The following is an 18,398-nucleotide window of genomic DNA, read 5'->3' on the forward strand; positions in this document are numbered from 1 at the left end:
GGACCCTTTTAGCCCTGGAATTTGCATCTGCTGTTTTTGAAATGTTTAAAAAGCCACTTGGAATAAGACCTCCGTCAGAAAAAACGGGGAAAAGCGTGGACTCCTGTCTTTTCTGCTTCCTTTTCTTTCAGGGCCACACGCAGAGTGGCCCCAAAATGCCGGATTTCAAATTCAGACTTGGGATCCTCACTCCTAATTTTAAAATGTCTTTTAGTGCATACCCGGAAGTTCTCTATCCAGATTATGGGTTCGTTTAAATCTCTTATCTCTATATTCCATTGAATTTTCTCTGGACCGCTCTGGGACTGCTCGGGTCTCTTTCATTCTAGCCTAGAGCGACCCCTCGCTATGCCCATAGAGCTCGCGAGGCAGAGTGGACCAGCGGCGAACTCGAAATTACGTAGAGCGCCCGCTTCAGGCACTGAGCTGTATCTGAATCGCAGGCGTCAAGTCGTTTTACCGCGATTTGTTCCTCCCAGGAAACCAGTGCAAAGAGGGGGATCATAATAGGGGGAGTACCTTCAACAGAAGGACGCAGGAAGAGTCGTACTGGATCAGGCCAAAGGGCCATCTAGTTCACCATTCTGTTCCCACAACTACAGTGGCCGACCAGCTGCTCATGGGAAGCCCACAAGCAGGACATGAGTGCCACAGCACCCTCGCACCCATGTTCCCCAGCAAGTGTTGCACACAAGCTTACTGCCTCTGATACTGGAGGGGGCATATAGCCATCAGGACTAGCAGCCACTGATAGCCTTCTCCTCCAGGAATTTATCTAACCCTCTTTTAAAGCCATCCAAGTTGGTGGCCATCGCTACATCCTGTGGAAGTGAATTCCACAGTTTCACTGTGCGCTGTGTGAAGAAGGGCATCCTTTGGTCTGTCCTGAGTCTCCCACCAATCAGCTTCATGGGATGACCCTACTGGGTGCTGGTATTATGAGAGAGGGAGGAAAATGTCTCCCTATCCACATTCTCCACACCATACATACTTTTGTAGACCTCTTTCATGTCCTTACTCACCATTTTTCTAAGCTAAAAATCCCCAGATGTTGTAACCTTTCCTCATAGGGGAGTTGCTCCAGCCCCTTGATTATTTTGGTTGCCCTTTTCTGCACCTGTTCCAACTCTACAATATCCTTTTTGAGATGCAGTGACCAGAACTATACACAGTAATCTCAAGTGTGCTCACACCATAGATTTGTATATGGCATTATAATATTACCAGTTCTATTTTTTATTCCTTTCCTAATTATGCCTAACATGGACTTTGCCTTTTTCACAGTCAACCACACCGGATCAATGCTTTTTTCGAGCTATCCACCACAACCCCAAGATCCCTTTCCTGGTCAGTCACCACCAGCTCATACCCCATATCAATATATATGAAGTTAGGAATTTTTGCCATCACTTTACACTTGCTTACAATTAACTATATTCCTCCAGTTTGAAGAGATCCTTTTGGAGCTTTGCACTGTCCCTTTTTGGTTTAGCCAGGCGGATCTTCTCCTCCGCGCTCTGGCCACCCTGCATTTGTGGTTCAATGGCCAACTTCGGCTGTCTAACCAGGGCGCCTCGGAGTGGGGGGAGGAGAGGTCGGACAGCGCATAGGAAGCGTTGTACCAGGATTTCCACAGTCCCCACCCCGGCCCCAGGAACACCTCCTTTTTGGCTGCTCCGCACAGCTCTTCTAACCGCAGAGCCAGGGATGAACCACGCCTCCTACTTGGAGGAGGGGGAGGGCAGTCAGATTTCTGGGAACCAAGCTCGGAGCGCTAGCTCCAAGCTCAGTTCCCATAAACCGAAAAATCCTATGGCTGTCTAGACGCTGTTTAGCGGCCTTAGGATTGTGCCCTTAAATAATTTTGTATCTGCAAATCTCGTCATCTCACTGCTCATCCCTAATCCCTTATTATTTATGAGCATTTTAAAAAGCACTGATCCCAATACAGATCCTTGGGGGACCCCTCTGTTTACATCCCTCCATTGTGGAAACTGTGAACATTTATTCCTACCCTTTGCTTTCTTTTCTTGCTGTTTAAGAGCATGTGTGCAAAGCAGAGGGTTGTCAGGGGGCGAGGTGTTGTATGAAACACACAATACAGAAAAGCACTCCCTTGAACCCACATTTTTCTGCTTCAGCAGCAACCCATTACACAGAAAAGGCAAACTGAGGCAATAAAATTCAAGATATGAATATAAAGCAAGAGGGGTGGGGGTGGGGGACTGTTCTATACAACAACAGAGAAAAGCACTCTTTTGAATCCACATTTTTATTTTTTGCTTCAGCAAAAATCCATTTCACACAAAGGCAAACTGAGACTAGGTTTTAAAAAAGAAAATGATGAAAAGCAGCCAGGAGACAAGAGAGATGTACGTGCAGCAGACAGAAGCTGCTGAACAAAAGACTTCAGGCTTCCAGCCTAGAAAGCAAGTGGCGCTTAAATTGTTGATGGTCGTATCAGAAAGGGGTTTGATTCTGCAGATTCTCAGAGGTGCTCTTAGTTTTATATCTCATGACCCAAGGTGAAGCTAGGGCATTACAAATAATCTCCAGGACTAATCATGAGTAGAACTGCAGTTCAAATGAAGCTCTACTGTCAAAACTCATTAGTACCTGTCAATTTATTCAAATAAATGCAATCAAACACACTAATAGAAAGTCAACATCCATATGAAACAACATACAATACATGCAAATGAAATTGTTGCATAAGAAAACTGCAGCTAGGAGAGAATCAAAACCAGACGAGGTTAAACTGCCTAAAAGTATATTGGAGTATATAGGGTGGTAATGTCTTTTAGGCTGCAATCCTATACGCCCTTAGTTGTAAGCACGTCTCTTTGAACTTGATTAGACTTACTTCTGAGAAGACATGTATAAGAGTGTGCTGTTAGGTAAGATACTGGTGTTAATGTAATGGCATCACTCTGTAAAATAGGAAAGATGGGTCTGGAAAGTTATTGAATGCTCTATAACTCAGTCTCTCTGTACAGATTTTGTTATGTAACACATTGCTATTATTTAGCCTAGTGGGTAGAACCTGTGTGGCTTCCTATTATTATTTTATTATTATCACTAAGTGCTGTGCAAAATGTTGGGTTTAGACCAGATAGTCCTGGGTTCAAATCCTAGCTTAGCAATGAAGGTCATTTGGGGGTACTTCACTGTCTCTTAGCCTGCTCTACCGGATAGACTTATGAGGCTAAAATATGACGACGCTGCAGCTCTGCTTTCCAGAATTTCTTGGAGGTAGATATAAATGTGTTAAGTAAGTGAAGATCAATCAGTGACAGCTTTAAGGAACATGAGGGGGTCGTGATACAAAGTTCTTCTCACCGTGTGGAAATATCAAATAGTTTAGCAACTCAAAAATTTTCAAAATACGAAATAAGATTTGCCCTCTTTGAAAATGCTTCCAGAGGCCCCTATATATCTGTGTCTAGCTAGAGGAAAGGCAGTCCAGGGCTTTGGGGGTAATTGGAGTGAAGAGGATGGCGTTCGGGGGCGGTGATTATGAATGACTGGATGTGCTAGTTGTAATTACTCCATAAAGCACTCCATGGTTGTAATTACCCCCCACCCCAATATCTCCACCCTAGATTAATTATACTTTTGCAACTGTTTTTCATGTCAAAAGCGCACCAGTCCCATTTGGAAGAGCAATTAGCATGAAATGAGACAGCAGCGGCTGACTATAATGGGCCATCTTAAGTGTCACTTGTCTGTGAAACTACGCAAGAACTCAAATGATGTCACCCACTGAATGGGGGATTGTAAATATACCATTATAATGAATCTTCTCTCTCTCTCTCTCTCTCTCATTCACACACACATGCACACACACCGCTATTTGTCAGAGTGATCACTCTGTTGAGCAAATTGGGCAGATCCATGGTCTGTTCCCCCCCTCTAAAATACGCACTTGGAACCTTCTCACCGGCCCAGTGTCAAGGGTTGGCATGGGTGGGCAGCTGCCAAGGGCCCAGAGGCTGTGAAGGGCCCATCCTGCTGTAGCTGCCACTGCCATCTTCCTCCTCTTCCTTTTCACCCAGCCGGCCAGCTGGCAAAAGAAAGCACCCCATTTAACTTTTTAAAAAATTCACAGCTTGGGTAGCAGCAATCTGAACTAATCAGATGCTGCATTTGTGGGGCTGGGGGAGGGCATGGACAATGAGAGCACAGGGCAGTCTGTACTTCACTCCTGTGCCACCACTTTGGTGGTGGGTGGCTTCTGCTTGGCACCCATTGGCGGCACTATGCCAAGGGCACACTGGAGTCTGGCACTGGCCCTGCCTTCTCACAGTGTCAGTAAGGGACGGCTCCCTAACGGAGTGGCCTACAACTAACTTGATATCAGCCTGGGCAGCTTTTCCCGAGCTTGTTTCCTCAGGCCTAACTCTAGTACCGCATTACTAACAACAAAGCTAGTGGTGATGACAGTATTCCAGCTGAGCTATTTAAAATCCTAAAAGATGATGCTGTTAAAGTGCTGCACTCAATATGCCAACACATTTGGAACACTCAACAATGGCCGCAAGACTGGAAAAGGTCAGTTTACATTCCAATTCCAAAGAAGGGCAATGCCAAAGAGTGCTCAAACTACCGTACAATTGCGCTCATTTCACATGCCAGCAAGGTTATTGCTCAAAACTCAACATTAAAAAAACAAAGATCATGGCATCTGGCCCCATCACTTCCTGGCATATAGAAGGGGAAGAAATGAAAGCAGTGACAGATTTTACTTTCTTGGGCTCCAAGATCACTGCAGACGGTGACTGTAGCCATGAAATTCAAAGACGCTTGCTCCTTGGGAGGAAAGCTATGGCAAACCTAGACAGCATAGTAAGAAGCAGAGACATCACCTTGCCAACAAAGGTCCGTCTAATCAAAGCTATGGTTTTCCCAGTAGTAACGTATGGCTGTGAGAGCTGGACTATAAGGAAGGCTGAGCGCCGAAGAATTGATGCTTTTGAACTGTGGTGCTGGAGAAGACTCTTACGAGTCCCCTGGACTGCAAGGAGGTCAAATCAGTCCATCCTAAAGGAAATCACCCCTGAGTGCTCATTGGAAGGACAGATACTGAAGCTGAAGCTCAAATATTTTGGCCACCTAATGTGAAGAGAAAACTTCCTGGAAAAGACCCTGATGCTGGGAAAGATTGAAGGCAAAAGGAGAAGGGGATGGCAGAGGACGAGATGGCTAGATAGCATCACCGATGCAATGAATATGGAGTTGAGCACGCTCCAGGAGAGAGCGCAGGACAGGAAGGCCTGGCGTGCTATGGTCCATGGGGTCACAAAGAGTCGGACACAACTGAACAACTGAACAACAACAACAACTCTAGTACCATGCTTTTCAACCAGTGGTGTGCATACCACTATGGGCTCCTTCATGGTATGTTTAGGTGGTCTCATTTTCAAAGGGTTTTTATTCTTAATAAGGAGAAATCACAAACTCAGTTTTGGATGGATATCAGAAGAGTCATAGAGCTGGAGGACACCTCAAATGTCTTCTAGTCCAGCCCTCTGGGAAATCTGCTACTGCAGCATCCCTATCAGGTGGCTTCCCAGCCTCTGCCTCAAAACTTCCAACCAAGGACAGTTTGTCAGAGGCAGTCCATTGTAATTTGAACCAGTGATTTGGGTCCTACCTTCTGGAGCAATGGAAAACAAATTTGTCCCATAATCTGTGTGACAGAGCTTCAGATATTTGAAGATGGCGATCATATTGCTTCTCAATAATCTTTTGTCCAGGCTAAACATACCCAATGTCTTCAACTTTTCCTCATAGGATTTGGTTTCCAGGTCCCTCAGAATCTTTGGCCTCCTTTGAACATGTTCCAGTTTGTTAATATCCTTCTTAAATTGCAGTGCCCAGAACTGGACACAGTATTCCAGGTGAGGTCTGACCAAAGCAGCATAGAGTGGTACCATTACTTCTGATGATCTTGACACTTTTAGGTCTATTGAGGCAACCCAGAATTGCATTAGCCTTTTTGGCCTCTGCATCACAGTGCTGGCGCATGTTTAGCTTGTGGTCTACTAAAACCCATAGATCCTTTTCACATGTACTGCTGTCAAGCCAGGCATCAGGCATTCTCTAATTGTGCAATTCATTCTACCTAAATGCAGAGCTGTATATTTATGTCTGTTGAAATTCATTTTGTTTGTTTTGGCTCAGTTCTCCATCCTGTCAAGATGATCTTGAATCCTGTTTCTGTCTTCTGTGGTATTAGCTACCTCACACAGTCATCTGAAAATTTGATGAGCATCTGCTCTACTCTTTCGTCCAAGTATTTTATAAAGACGTTAGCTAATATTAGGTGAAGGACAAAATATCCCCAAGTTGGAAATAAAATCATAACTGCCCTGCTGCCATTCAGATATGCCTCCCTATGTGAAAAGGGGTTCTCTGCTATGGTAGCTATAAAAAGGAGACACAGGAACTGTCTACAGCTAGAAATAGATTTAGTGCTTTCAGTTAGTACCATGGTGGTGTGACCATGTCTAAAGCACAGATGCAAATCTCATTAAAAATATGTTTCCAAATGCAATTTGCATTGGAATAAAACATAACACTTACTTATGTTTTGTTTTCTACGGAGAAAAATATAATTATACAAAACATTTATCTTAGACTTTATTAATTATATGTCCTTCAACAGAATAGGTATGCACATCGTAACAAGCAGGACTTTCTTTCAGTGATAGTTTTAATTGTAGCAACTGCTGGTTCTTGTAAAAAAGGCTACATACATGTGCACTAATATGCAAAATAGTACACCCCTTCCCCCCTCCCCAAAGATCAAGGGGGCAGGGACTGAAAAGCAGCTCTTCTGGAGTGTTTTGTGGTTGTTTTCAAATTCCAAATAGCTAAGGAACACTTCTTTTATGAATTATAATTGGGGTGCATTTCATTTCCCCCCCCCCAAGGAGTACTTTCAGAATACAAAAATTATCTGCCCTCAGTGGAGCTTACAACATTTGTTCCTGCATGAGGTAGCGATCTGTGCTGTGATAGGAGGGATGTACACCCAGAACAGGGACTCACACGCAACTGCGATGGGCAGCTTCCTCCCAGGCCAGGTAATCCTGCAGCATCTCTGCTTTGGCAGTGATTATGTCATGACCTTAGAGTCCAACCCCCCCAGCCATCTTCGGGAGACAGGGAGGAGGTGTCCGAGATGGAGAGAAAACTGCCCTCAGGGCCAACCCAGGGTGTCTTCACTGCCCTAGATAATCTGGTGCAGGAGAAGGCCAATCTGCTCTGTTTTTGCTGCGGTCTTCTGACTCCGAGGGCTCTACCCAGAAGCCCCAGCAGAAGCACCATCTCACCTGTGCTGTTGGGTCAGCGGCTGTTGAAGCAGGCTAGGCCCCTTGAACTGAAGAGGCTTCTCTCAGCGGAGGCAGAGGGAGCCACCCAGGCGGAGCTGCAGCTTAGCAAAGGCTCAGTCCCGGCCGCCTCTTGCCAAGCCGCCTTTGAGCCTTGCTCCTCCCAGTCTCCGGTTGGCGCTCCTTGTGGAGCTGTCCAGGGCGCTCTCCACCGCCAGAAACCAGGCCTTGCTCGACTCTGCTTGGCCTTGCTGGACCCCGAGCTCTTGCCATGCGCCTGCCTGCTTGGTCCACAGCCCTCACCCTGCTGTGCCTGTTCCTTGGAAAAGAGTGGGGTGAAGCTGCAATCCTGGGACGGATCCAACCAGGGCAAAGACAGGGCAGAATTACTCACTGCCAGTGGCTGGATTGGAAGGAGCCAGAGCTGTGACTTCTACAGAGGAGCCTCCTCTGAGGGCGAATAATTTTGCAGCAGCTCTAGGGTGGGGTGTGGATGACTGATCCAAAGACACAGCCAAATATCTCCAGGAGCGGGGGCTCAAGGCTTAGAGGAGCATGTCATGGTTTAATAGAATTATTCCTGATAACACATGATGCAGCTTTGCAGGACAAAGAAGATTTTATTTTACTTATTATTTGATTTACTACATTACTTTGTCCCTCAATAGCCAAAGCTCTCTGGGCAGTTAACAAAAGCAAAAACCTCAAAATTCAACATAGAATCATAGGAAGTGACTTTATCAATCACATGAATCATCCCAAATTCTGACCCAGTTTTGTCCACAGTGTAAGAGCCAAAGAGGATTCTCTGATGTCCTCTTCAGGGACTGATTCGCTTCATTTTAATACATAGACTGGAGGAGGGTTGTTTGTATTCAATACTAAGAAGTGTTGGGAGTTTAAATGGATGTTGTAAAGTGCTGGACTCAGTGGGTTACATAGTTACATAGAAGTGAGACTTACAACAAAATATCGTAGTTATCCTCACCTCCTAACAGGAGTGCTAAATGCAAGGTGGGAAGCAAAGCCACCCCAGCAGCTCTGCTGGGAGATCAACGCCGTCATCCTTCTCCTCACCCTGATCTGTTTTCACTCCAGCTGGTCATTATAACAACTACTCTTTAAAAATCCGTGCCTGTGTTTGTTTGTTTTCCTCTTCCCTCCCCATCACTTTTTCCTTTTGTGTCATGTCACTTAGATTGTAAGCCTTTCGGCAGGGGCTGTCTTGTTTGCCATGGATCATATGTAACCTGATCAGAGAGCCCTCTCAGCTGAGGAGCAGGTGAAAATGCTTTAAATAAACAAACAGCATTTTTCATTACCTATTATAGTAAGACCCCCCCCCCCCAAGAATAGTAACAACGAACAAGTGGGTCCTTCTGTGACAGCCTTGCTGATTACGTTTGGCCCCCACCAGAGAGATAAATGATGCTGCCTTGTATCGAGTTGGTTCACCTAGCCCAGTATTCCCAGTTCTCATTGGCAGTGGTTCCTCAACCCCTGCTTCCTGATATCCGCTTAGCTGGAGATACCAAAGATCAAACCTGGGAGCTGCTGTATGCAAAACATCTGCTCTGCCACTGAACTGTGGCCCATCCCCACGGACAAAACCACTAGAGCGTCAGTTGCTTTATTAACTGATTACGGGCGCAATCCTAGGCATGTTGAGGCAGAAAAAAGTTGTACAGTTCCTAGCATTCCCCAGCCTAAAACAACTAAAAATGGCAATTCTATGAAAAGAGTGCAGGCTTTTAGGCCTCATGAATTGAAACAGGGGTGCAGAAACTCAAGCCCGGGGCCAAACCTAGCCTGCAGGGGGTCGCAATCTTGCCCTCTGAGGTTCCCCAGGTGTCCACATCCTCTCCCCTGCCCCCAACTACTGACTCTTTGGTGGCTTCCCAGTTGTGGGGTTGAAATGCCTCTCCTAAGGCCTGCTTATGGACTTGAGCACGCTCCGGGAGAGAGCGCAGGACAGGAAGGCCTGGGGTGCTATGGTCCATGGGGTCACGAAGAGTCGGACACGACTGAACAACAACAACAAAGGCCTGTTTACTGGCAGTAAGAGCTTGAAGTACAATATGCTTCAAATTCAAAGTACAAATTCGCCCCTTTTACCCCATCCACCACCAGGATGAGCCTTGTCCAAAATGGAATTTGGCCCTCGGGCGGAAAGAGGTGCAACACCTGTGAATTAAAATATCTGCAAGCCACAGGGTGCCAATTCCAAGACATGACCCCATAGAGATGCAGGGCAGAGAATGACACACACACACACACACACACTCCTGACCATGAGACGGGCAGCTTTGGAGAGACTGGAAGCGCTGGCTTTGCATCCTTTTTCTTAGCTCTATGCTGAAGGAATTTTCAAGGGGCGAAGCCACCTGCCGCCCTTGTCTTCCCTCCTGCCCTGCCAGCGGGACTGCCTCATTTCCTTTACGCAAAGCATTTATGGGAGAACGTTCCACAGTGGGAATTGTGCAGTGCTGGGTGGGGGCGGAAAGCATGGATCTCCTTCAGGGGTTTCCCACTCTGAGATCACCTCCCCTCTCTGCTGCTGAATCACCTGCTGTCTTCTCTTGCTGATTCAGGACAGGCACCCCAGGCACATCTTCCTCATCTGCATGCTGCTCAGAGATGGGGGGGAAAGCAAATGCCAAGCAAGGAAACGCTCATCGAGGTTCATAAATTTGTCATCTTTTCCTAAGCACTTCTCAGGGTCTGAGCAAGATCTCTTGTGACTGTGTCAGACGAATGCGGCGAACTGTGATTCTGTTCACTTTGGCCCTTGAAGAGGCATTGCCGACTTTGAACCGGATGCAAAATATGGACCAGTATAACGGGCAAGCTGCCAGCCAAAGAACCCTGGAAACTGGAGATAAATGAAGACACGAGAGACTCTTAGCCAAGAGGGCTGCAAAGCTATAATACTGGCAGGGCTGTTGTTCAGGGAAGCCATGGCAGATGATTTCATAGAATAGTAGGGTTGGAAGGGGCCTATAAGACTATCGAGTCCAACCCCCTTGGTGTCAACTAGGTTTCACACTGGTTTAAATTGTTAGTGTTAGCTGTACCCATAGACACCAAAATATCAAGCCCCAGGGTTCTGCCTCTTGAGAAGAAACCCTCAAAACTGGAAAAAGCCAATGCATACAAACAGGCATTAGAGAGGTAGCTGACACTGTAGTCTTAAGCCCATTTCCCTTGGAGGAAGACCCAGTGAAATCAACAGGATTCCCTTCCACATCAATGGATTTAGGGATGGGTGTATAGGTGATGTCTAGGCAAAATTACCCTCTCTCTTCTCAGGAAACAGTTAGGTCAGCTTCCCCAACCTGGTGTCCTCCAGGTGTATTGGATGCCTATCATCCTCAGCCAGCATGTCCATTTGTAGCTAGCATACCTGGAAGGCTGAGCGCCGAAGAATTGATGCTTTCGAACTGTGGTGCTGGAGAAGACTCTTTCGAGTCCCCTGGACTGCAAGGAGGTCAAATCAGTCCATCCTAAAGGAAATCAACCCTGACTGCTCATTGGAAGGACAGAGACTGAAGCTGAAGCTCAAATATTTTGGCCACCTAATGCGAAGAGAAAACTCCCTGGAAAAGACCCTGATGCTGGGAAAGACTGAAGGCAAAAGGAGAAGGGGACGGCAGAGGACGAGATGGCTAGATAGCATCACCGATGCAATGAATATGGACTTGAGCACGCTCCGGGAGAGAGCGGAGGACAGGAAGGCCTGGCGTGCTATGGTCCATGGGGTCACGAAGAGTCGGACACGACTGAACGACTAAACAACAACACCTGGAAGGCACCAGGTTCAAACTGAGGGAAAAACTAGACGCAATGAGCCACCATGTTTGTTTATTGATGTATCTGCCCCATAAAGCTGGCCAGAGAACATTTGTGCCCACATATGTTTTATGGGCAGCTGACAGAACTGGCGCCAATCAAGTATAAATTGGAGGGATGGGAAGGCTCTAATTCATCACGTCAAATGGGCGAGGAGAGCTGAACCTTCCCCCGTCCCCTGATCTGTCACCGCTGGCCCGAGCTGCGGAGAAAAGGGCTTGATGCAACAGAGCATGAGGAGGTCAGGCAGGTGAAGGAATTCTCAGAATCTGTTGGAAGTGTGGGTGCAACTCAGCTGGCTTCAAAAAGAAAAGAGAAAGGCGGATGGGTCTGCATGGAAAGGGAATTGATGGAGGACCGCCAAGCTTCCTAGGCCATCCTCTGATCTGTGCTGACCCTCCTTCCAATGCTAGACCGATATCCTTAGGGTTGCTGACCTCACTTCCTACTTTCTTCTTCTTCATGCTCTTGCCTTTCAGAGAGGAGACATCTCTTTGGGTTTTCCTCCATCTTGAGTTGGGGACCCTCCGATACACCTTGTATTTCCTGCTGTGAACATTTGAGGCCTATAGAGGCAAAGGAAAAAATGGTCAGGCTTAGAGGCTTGGGGTTTTCTGTTGGGAGGGGGTATCCCTGAGAGGATTAGTTTCATTTCCCCAGTTAATTTTCAGTTTCATTTCCCCAGTTAAGTTTCATTTTTCCAGATTTGAAACAGTACTTTTGGTTTTGGGGGAGGAGAGTATATAAAGAGAGTAACAGCAGAGCTGGGGCAACCAGAACCTGAAGAGGGAGCAGGAAGAAGCCTGCATTTTGCAACTTTTATTTTCTCTTAATGCCTTTTGTATCACTCAGCTCAATTGTGTAAATACCTTTAGTTGTGACTTGCTTGCTTTAATTTACCAGTAAACTGTTGTGGTTAAAACCCAAGTGTCTGAAGTGCTAATCACCCCATGCCTGCAGCTTAAACCCCATGTTACAGGGAAGGGGAAGTTTAAAAGAAGGAAGGTGGGACTCTTAAGGAGGCAAGAGATCCTTAAGGAGTTGCTCAGCTCATAAGGAGAGCCCTGACACCTGGAATAAATGCAAGCTTTCTTATTCCTTTGACCCAGAGTCTCAAGGGTGATTTATCCAGGACAAAGTGTGCTCTTTCAGCCAGGATTCCACACTGCTCAGCCCTTGTCAGGTTCTCGCTGTTCTGCCAACAGAATCACGCCCAGGTGTCCCTGTGCCACCAGACACTGCAGCGCAAGGAAAGCCCCCTTTGCCAGCCCCTCCCAAGCCTGAGGAGGCCCTGTTGCTGTCCTCTGGCTACAACATCTTCCACACACTATCAGAGTCCAGGGCTGTTGAAGCAGGCTAGGCTCCCATTGGCTAAAGAGGTGTCTCTTGCCAGAGGCAGAGCTAGACACCTGGAGAGAGGTGCAGCTTATTTAGGCACAGTCTGGGGGTGCCTCTTGGGGAAGGCACCTCTGAGCCTTGCTTTGATGAGCAGCCAGCCTGAGCTCCCTGCAGAGCAGTCTAGGGTGCCGCTTGCATCCTGCCCCGCCCTGCCCGATGCTGGGTTGCAGGTCTTGGTGGGGGAGCTTTCCCGGGGGTAGCAACTGACGGGTTTCTTTGTTTTTCCTCTCCCCTTCTCCTCCCCTTTCCTTGTGTGTCTGTATTTTTAGATTGCAAGCTTGAGGGCAAGGCTAACCTCATTACTGATCCTTGTAAGCTGCTCTGGGAACCCTTTTCAGCTAAAGAGTGGGGTAAAACATGCCTGAAATAAATACATGTATCGGAAAGCTGGCTGGGCTGCCTCCTCCTGGCTCTCAGCAGGGCTCTGATCCGGAGCTCCCCTATTGCTCACAAGCAAGCTGACGGGGCAAGGGGGGCTTGGGTAACCAAATGGGCACTTTGTCTGGGCTGCTTTTTTCATGCTGTGTCCTCCCTGATGGGGGAAGGAACCGTGAGGGGGAAGCACTCCTGACACAAAGCGGACAAGGCGCCCCAGCCAGCACTTTGCAGGGAACCAACTGTGATGCATGGGAGCCGCACCCTCTTACATCGCCCAGTCCATGGAGGGCTGCCTGGGAGGTATCCAGCTCCTCACCCCAACTCATTTCCCCTCCTCTGGTCTACACGCAGAGGCTTTCCGTGACTCGCATGGGGCACCACGTGGCCTCAGGAGCGGAGCCAGAGGCACGTCCCTCCAGCCCCACTCTCCGTGTACTGCCCCTTCGTATGACGCACACGTGTAGGGGTGAGCATGTCACAGGGCAGCGGATGGGGCTCAAAAGGAACAGGGATGTTACAAAATGCATCTCTGAAACCCCAGAGGGCCTGCTTGTATGGATGCAGCAGGCTAGGACCTACGATAAAGGATGCAGCAGGTTACGATCTAAAAGAAAGTTGTTGTTGTTGTTCAGTCGTTCAGTCATGTCCGACTCTTCGTGACCCCATGGACCAGAGCACGCCAGGCCTTCCTGTCCTCCGCTCTCTCCCGGAGTGTGCTCAAGTCCATATTCATTGCATCGGTGATGCTATCTAGCCATCTCGTCCTCTGCCATCCCCTTCTCCTTTTGCCTTCAATCTTTCCCAGCATCAGGGTCTTTTCCAGGGAGTTTTTTCTTCGCATTTGGTGGCCAAAATATTTGAGCTTCAGCTTCAGTCTCTGTCCTTCCAATGAGCAGTCAGGGTTGATTTCCTTTAGGATGGACTGATTTGACCTCCAAAAGAAAGTAGAGGATGGTGTCTGCACATTTCACCATCCCAACCACCTGGACCCTGCAATCTGGGCTGTGCCCCAGGAATCCAGAATCACAGTTCAGAATCATATCCACACACACAGCCCTAAATTTGACTAGTCAAAACTTTTAATCATACACTGACAGTGCAATCCTATACAGGACTACTCAGACATGAGCCCAAACAGGACTGCAGCCTACGACACTTAGGACAAAACACCCAGAACCACCGTGCACGCACACCAGAGTTGCAAGCCCACTGAAAGCTCTTATAAAGGCCTGCAAAACACCCGCAGTGAAGATAATGACATCTCCCACCTTTACTATGGCTGAATAATGGGGTGCTGAGCCCTCACAGGGGTCCCCACCGACCTTTTGGTTAGAACCCAATGTACACTTATTTGGGTGGAAGTCCCATTCAGAATAGAGCCTCGCGTGGCGCAGAGTGGTAGGTGGCAGTATTGTAACTGAAACTCTCCCCATGACCTGAGTTCGATCCCAGCGGAAGCCGGGTCTCGGGTAGCCGGCTCAGTCATCTCAGCCCTCCATCCTTCCGAGGTTGGTAAAATGAGTACCCAGCTTGCTGGGGGAAAGGTAGTCATGACTGGGGAAGGCAATGGCAAACCACCCCACTACAATCTGCCATGAAAACGCCAGCGCAAGCGGCGTCCCTCTATAGGGGCCACGGTGGCTTAGTGGTTAAGATGCTGAACTGCAGACCGGAAGGTCAGCAGGACAGCAGTTCGAGACCCGAGTGCTGCATGACGGAGTGAGCTTCCGTCTTCAGTCCCAGCTTCTGCCAACCTAGCAGTTCGAAAGCAAGAAATTGCAAGTAGATAAATAGGCACCGCTTCGGCGGGAAAGGTAACAGTGTTCCATGCACCTCGGTGTTCAGTCATGCCGGCCACATGACCACGGAAGCGTCTTCGGACAGCGCTGGCTCTTCGGCCTAGAAATGGAGATGAGCACCACACCCTAAAGTCGGACACGACTGGTTGGGGACACCTTTACCTTTTTTACCCATTCAGAGCCGTCCCGACTACTAGGCAGAGTGAGGCAGCCACCTCCTGCAGTGAATGGGAAGGGACAGAAAGGTGTTGGAGATGGAGCTGTGTGCGTCCTGCTCAGCCTGCCCTGCTCCCCCTAAACTAATCTGCTGTCCTTGGGGGCAGTGAGGGATGCTCTCCCTGTCACCAGTGTTGAAGTGTGAGTCAACTGCCAGCCTGGCTGACTTCTGTATGTGGCATTGGGGGTGGGAGGGGGCACATCTTGACCTTTGCTTCAGCCAGCAAAACACCTAGGGCTGCCCTTGGTCCTGTTAAACTCAGTAAGACTTACTTCTGAGTAAACATGGGCTGTTCATTTCAGTTTTTCTTTAATCTGCTTGCAATCTTCACTTTTGAAATATGTACAGGCTGCTTTTCCAGATGCTAAACGTGGCATACGCTACCGAAAAACAAGCCTAATAGATTCAGATTTGTTTATGTGTATCTAGTCATCAGACCATCACAAACCAAAAACTTAACAGATGGAACTACATATCTATAAAAAAGTAACACATTAACATAAATTTGACACAGATCTAAGTTACAGAAAACAAATGTAAAATTCTAGACCACCATGGTGTTTCGCTTTAAAAATGTTTGTATTTTACCATGTTAAGATAAATAAAATGTACACAGACCTGAATAAAATGATATAAAATCAGTCATAAATTCAAAATTCTGAATGTTCCTGATGAGACAGCCTAACAAGATAAAAAACAGAAATCAGCAGTTATAAAAAGCAATCTGAAATCAGCAACACTATTCTCCTGTTCAGCTGAAGAGTTTGCAAACTGGGATGTTTTAAAATTGGTTATATTCATTTAACTTAGGCATTGCTCGTAATCTCCAAAAAATCTTAAAACAATTGCATTATAACTCCTGTCAGAAATGGTTGCATAAATGGGATTGTTCTGCAGGCAAGCAAGAAAACCCACAAAATAATTGAATCATGTATTTTTAACTTGGTGCTAATGGATCTCTTGCTTCAGGAGAGGTAGCTAACGAGTTTCTTACTTTGAGTATGTGACATTTATTCTTTTGACAGGGTAATTGGGAAGTCTGTGTTATGCCAGGGAAGCCAGCTGCGAAACTTTCACAGTCGGGGTGATGGAAAGAGCCTCCCAAAAAGCTCCCTTTAAAAATAAATAAATGAGATGATAGACATTTGTTCTGAGTTTTGCGATTTAAGCTAAATGGGTTTATTAAGAGGCATTAAGCCAAGATGCTGGTCTTGTAACAGTTTGCTCTCTGGAGATCCTAACGCCCCTAGAAAGCTTTGCAACTGAGGGCACATCTGCCTGATAGATTAAAAGTATGTATCTTTTGTTCACATCCTTTGGTTCAGTTTAGCAAAGAAAGGGCATATAATCTCCCCCTTCTCTGACTCCAGAGCACACAAAAGTGCTAAGTAATGGGAGTCAGTACGCAGAACACATCATGCGACATGCTGGGCTTGATGAAGCCAAGGCTGGAGTTAAAATCGCTGGGAGAAACATTAACTATCTCAGATATGCAGATGATACCACTTTGATGGCTGAAAGCGAGGAGGAGCTGAGGAACCTCATGACGCAGGTGAAAGAAGTGCAAAAGCTGGGTTGCAGTTCAACCTCAAAAAAACCAAGATTATGGCAACCAGCTTGATTGATAACTGGCAAATAGAGGGAGAAAACGTGGAGACAGTGACAGACTTTGTCTTTCTAGGTGCAAAGATTACTGCAGACGCTGACTGCAGCCAGGAAATCAGAGGACGCTTACTTCTTGGGAGGAGAGCAATGACAAATCTTGACAAAATAGTGAAGAGCAGAGACATCACACTGACAACAAAGGTCCGCATAGTTAAAGCAATGGTCTTCCCCGTAGTAACCTATGGCTGCGAGAGCTGGACCATAAGGAAGGCTGAGCGAAGGAAGATAGATGCTTTTGAACTGTAGTGCTGGAGGAAAATTCTGAGAGTGCCTTGGACTGCAAGAAGATCAAACCAGTCCATACTCCAGGAAATAAAGCCAGGCTGCTCACGTGAGGGAATGATATGAAAGGCAAAACTGAAGTACTCTGGCCACATCATGAGAAGACGGGATACCCTGGAGAAGATGCTGATGCTAGGGAAAGTGGAAGGCAAAAGGAAGAGGGGCCGACCAAGGGCAAGGTGGATGGATGATATTCTGGAGGTGACGGACTCGACCTCGGGGGAGCTGGGGGTGGCGATGGCTGACAGGAAGCTCTGGCGTGGGCTGGTCCATGAAGTCACAAAGAGTCGGAAGCGACTGGCCGAATAAACAACAAACAATGTGAGTCCACTGAGTGTGCCGCAAGGGGTGGATGCCAGGTAATTTGCATTGGAACATCCAGTCTAGCACAGGAACCTCCCCGTTTCATGAGGAGAGTAAGAGGAGACATGATAGCGGTCTCCCAACAGCTGAAATGCGGAAGAGGGAGCAGACTTGTTCTCTGGTGCTCCAGAGGGCAGGGCAAGAACCAGTGGGTGGAAATTGCAGGGAAGCAGATTTCTGCTTAACATTAAGAGAATGTTCCTTGCTGTGAGAGCTGTCCAGCAGTGGGACAGGTCATCTCCGGAGACGATTGGTTCTCCTTTGCTGGAGGTATTTAAGCAGTGGCGGGCTGCCCATCTGTCACGGATGCTGTAGCTGCACCCTGCAGTGCAGAGTCTGCACTTAACAGGAGGTTGGACTAGATGATCTCTGAGGTCTTTTTCAATTCTATGATTCTATGAAATTCCCTTAACTCTGGTCTTAAACTGGCAGGTTTTTTTATCAATGAGTTTTTCTGGTTTTTAAAAATGAAATTATTACCTCTCCATTTGCAGTGTTGTGCTACCCCCTACCCTCATTGTCAGAATGCTGGCAGGAGAACTGCACTGGGCATGCCTGACTTATGTCAAGCATCAGGATTCTAAAATCCCAGGGAGTTTCAATGGATAGAGGTGGCTCTCCTTTGCTGACAGTCACCCTCCTTATATAGAAGGCAACTAGAACAGCACGGGAGGAGAACAGAGCTAGTGGACTCATTCCTGCTCCCTCTTCTTGCATATAGAGCTTACACATAAGCAGAACAACTGAACAGGGCTAGATTCTCACAACCATCTTAATGAACGCACCTCGACTGTGAACCTATGTTCAGTGTAATGTGTGAATACCCCTAGCATGAGACACAATCCTTACATTTCCTGTTCCTATCACACAGAAAAAAGAGCAAAGATTGGGGCCCTCACACAGCCTTTCCGTCCTAATCCCCATGTTTACCTACCTTATGGAAAGGAAGATCAGGGCTGTTGTGCTGTATTTCGGCTTTCAAAAAGGTGATATGCGGACCTGGTCCTTCTGCTTGTCCCACCTGTGCATTCCACCACCTGCGGATCAAACTACATGTTACTTTAAATATGTAGCTACTTTTTTCTTTTTTACTCAAAAGGAAGCACATAGGAC

The sequence above is a fragment of the Heloderma suspectum genome, chromosome 12 (genome assembly GCF_057233095.1).
Source record: "Heloderma suspectum isolate Gila_16-S chromosome 12, 16-S_ref, whole genome shotgun sequence".
Taxonomy (NCBI): domain Eukaryota; kingdom Metazoa; phylum Chordata; class Lepidosauria; order Squamata; family Helodermatidae; genus Heloderma; species Heloderma suspectum.